Below are 4,375 nucleotides of genomic sequence, written 5' to 3' on the forward strand. Positions count from 1 at the left end.
ATGTTAAATGAAGTTTTAAGGTTAGGTCCTAGTCCAATATGACTGATGTCTCTAGAAGAAAAAAAGGAGAAACCCGGGATGCACATACACAGAGCAAAGGCCATGTGATAACAACAGGAAGAGGCCATCTGTCAGTCATGGATGAAAACCAAGTCTGCCCATACTTTTATCTTGAACTGCCAACCTCTACAACTGAAAAGAAACTTCCATTGCTTAAGCCACACAGTCTATGGTATTTTGTTACAGCAGCCCCAGCAGAGTAGACTAATACAGCAGGTTCTAAGCTAGAAAAGATCCTCTCCCAAAATCCAGAACCCCAGGCTACTGGTGAAAAAAACATGATTTCTTTTAAATTTTTATTTTATGTATTTATTTTTGGTTGTGCCGGGAATTCCTTGTTGCGCAGACTTTTCTCTAGTTGCGGCACGCAGGGGCTGCTCTCCAGTTGCTGGGCTCAGGCTCTAAGGTGTGTGGGCTTCAGTAATTGTGGCACGTGGGCTCAGGAGTTGCAGCTCCCGGGCTCTATGGCACAGGCTCAATAGTTGTGGCACATGGGTTTAGTTGCTCTGTGGCATGTGGGATCATCCCGGGCCAGGGATCGAACCGGTGTCTACAGAATTGGCAGGCAGAGTCTATCACTGAACCACCAGGGAAGCTGGAGAATCTGTAGACAATTCTATACATGATTTCTGTAGAGAGGCATCTGACAATATACCAGACCAATACTTTTGAAATTGTCAAGGGCATCAAAAACAGCCACCTCACACCTGAGAAACTGTCAAAGCCAAGAGGAACTGAAGGTATCATGATAACTAAATGCAATGTGGTACTCCGAAACTAAACCTCCAATACGTTGGCCACCTGATACAAAGAGCTGACACTTTGGAAAAGACCCTGCTGCTGGGAAAGATTGAGGGCAGGAGGAGAAGGGGCAACAGAGGATGAGGTGGTTAGATAACATCACTGACTCAATGGACATGAATTTGTGCAAACTCTGGGAAATAGTGAAGGACAGGGAAGACTGGTATGCTTCGGTCCATGGGGTCACAAAAACTTGGACATGACTTAGAACCTGAGCAACAAAACAACGACTCTGGATGGAATCTTGGAACAGAAAAATGTATTACATAAAAACTAAGGAAAGCTGAATAAATATGAACTTTAGTTGATAATAATATATCAATATTTGTTTATTAATTAGAACAAATGTAGTAGCAGTAAGATGGTAATAGAAAGGGAAACCACTAGTGTTACTATCTGTACAAACTTTCTGTAAATCTAATACTCTTCTTTATGAATTATACTGCTAATAAGAAAACATTTCAATTACTGAAAACATTCTATGCACTAGGATCTTGCTATGAGCTTTTGTTAAACTTAGCTCAGGAAAACATCTGAATGAATACAGTAAAATCTTCTAAAATGTTGCTAGAGGAGCCAGTTATGTTAGAAAACATAATCCCACATGTTCAGAACGTTAGAACCCTTTTTTCTCTTGCCATGCAGTAAACTGATGTTGGCATAGATAAGAATGGCTTAAATGATTTAATCATATTTAATGTTAAAACTATGATTTTTAATTACCTGGAACATATAAGAGAAGCTTTTTTTCATCTGATGCTGTTTTAGCCGATTTCAAAATGAACATGGTATGTCATGGCAATTATGCTATTTCTTCCAGTGTGCATGCAAATTTTTTAGGTATCTGGTATCAATTTGACACTCTTTTAAACTTTACATATCTGCTATGCACCATCAGTTTACATCAAAATTTTAAGAGATCTGATATTCAGATTGGCAATGTTTCTACTATATCTCACTCAAAAATAAACCTCTACTAGGAATAAATGTATTCCCTGGGGCCATTAATGAGGTATTGTGTAAATCAATGAGGAAAATAAAAACAAGTAACTAAATTAGTTTATGAGAAGAATCTACTAATGTTGAATGATAGCCAAGCATTCCTCAGTGTCCCTCAAAACACCAGTTCTATGGGATTTAACAGGCATTCTGCCAAAATTGTGGTCATGTAAGCTTGGGAAAAGCTAGGTTTAACTAAATTAGATAGGATGTTCTTTCCAAGACTTCTCATAATATATTAGTATTTTGTGATTCCTCAAGTGTGTATGATTTATCAAGCTGTTTTGAACAAAAAATCCACTTTCAAAGAAAGCATGGTTATTCTAAGAAACCAGTTTCTATGGATCTCTAGTTGGGAAAACGTGGTCACAGTCGTTGTTTTTCAAAAACTGGTTTTGTGATCAGCAGCATCAGCATCAGCTGGAAAATTGTTAGAAATGCAAATTCTCGTGTACTACCTTAGACATTCTGAATCAGAAACTGTTGGGTTGGAGCCCAGAACTCTGTGCTTTAACAACCCTTCCAGGTGCTTCTAATGCTTACTAAACTTTGAGCATAATTAACTTAGAAGAAAGTCACATCTTGAATTTACAGGGCAACGTTGTTGATTGCTTAATGTCTATAATATGGTTGTTCTCCAAAGGATTGTTCTTCAAATGGGCTGAAAGCCATTACTTCATGTTGGCTTTCAAAGGAGCTGTGTATGACTTAGTTCTCAGAATCGGATCAGTGGTATGTATTAAGAAGTTTCAGATGAACCAAAGGAGATCTTTGATTCTTTATGTATTTGATTTATGTTGGAATAAGAAATCAAATCAAAGAGACTTTTTCCATAATAAATACTTTATTGTGGCCTATGAGAAACCAATTTTATTTCAAGGTCCAAATTTACTTAGTAAAGGTAAGGTGAGCTAGACTGGGGATGTAAAGTGTATGTAGTAAGTCAGTCATCACATAGACTAACTGAGAGGCTAGACTTGGGGGCAGATTGCTTCGGTTTGAAACCCAGCTCTACATTGGGCAAATAATTAAATCTTTATGCTTCAGTTTTCTTGTCTATAAAATGGGAATAGTAATACTACTTATCTCATAGAATGCCAAAATGATGAAATTAATGGGGTAGTGTACCTTTGATGGTCTCTTTTTTTCCAGTTTCCTTAATAAAACTTAATATACCTTAATATATGACTGACAAATAAAATTGTATATATTTAAGTGTCCCATGCAATGTTTTGATATACACATACATTGTGAAATGGTTACCACAATCAACTAATTAACATATCTACCACCTCACATGCTCACATAGTTACCTTGTGTGTGAGTAAGAGAGAGAAATACATGAGAACAATTGAGATCTACTCTCTCACAAATTTCAAGTATTGATATATAATATACTATTAACTACAAAAAGCAGAGACATTACTTTACTGACAAAGGTCCATCTAGTAAAAGCTATGGTTTTTCCAAGAGTCATGTATGGATGTGAGAGTTGGACCATAAAGAGTTGAGTGCAGAAGAACTTTTGCTTTTGAACTGTGGTGTTGGAGAAGACTCTTGAGTCCCTTGGGCTCCAAGGAGATCCAACCAGTCCATCCTAAAGGAAATCAGTCCTGAATATTCATTGGAAGGACTGATGCTGAAGCTGAATCTCCAATACTTTGGCCACCTGATACAAAAAAATGACTCATTGGAAAAGACCCTGATGCTGGGAAAGGTTGAAGGCAGGAGGAGAAGGGGACAGCAGAGGATGAGGTGGTTTGATGGCATCACTGACTTGACGGACATGAGTTTGAGCGTGCTCCAGGAGTTGCTGATGGACCGGGAAACGTGACAGGGAAACTGTTGCTGCAGTCCCTGGGGTCACAAAGAGTCAAACACAACTGAGCGCCTGAGCTGAACCGAATAGCCATCATATTTACATTAGGTCTCCAGAACGTACTCATCTTGCAACTAAAAGTATGTACCCAGTGACTAGCATCTCCTCATCTTCCTCACTCCATGGCTCCTGGTAACCAATATTCTATTCTCTGAGTTCAACATTTTTTAGATTCCACATGTAAGTGAGAATATGAAGTATTTGTCTTTGTGAGTCTGGCGTATTTCACTCCAGCATGATGTCCTCCAGAAGTATCCATGTTATTACAAAGAGCAGAGCTTCCTTCTTTTTAAAGATAGAATAGTGTTTCATTATGTAATTAGACCACAACTACTCTTCATCCATTCTTTTACTGACAATCAGGTTGTATATAATACTTAATAATATTACAGTAAAAAAAGGAAGTGCAGATATCTCTTTAAAATAGTGGTTTTTCTTTTCTTTGGATAAATATCCAGAAGTAGAAATGCTGGGTAATATGGTCATTCTATTTTTAATTTTGAGGGAATTCTCCACACTGTTTCCAAGGGCTTGAATTAATTTACAGTCCTACCAACAAAGCATAGAGTTCCCATTTCCTTGACAATACTTGGCTTTCCTGTCTTTTGTATAATAGACATTCTAATTTGAGTGAGG

This window comes from Dama dama, chromosome 28, assembly GCF_033118175.1.
Source record: "Dama dama isolate Ldn47 chromosome 28, ASM3311817v1, whole genome shotgun sequence".
In the NCBI taxonomy this organism is placed as follows: domain Eukaryota; kingdom Metazoa; phylum Chordata; class Mammalia; order Artiodactyla; family Cervidae; genus Dama; species Dama dama.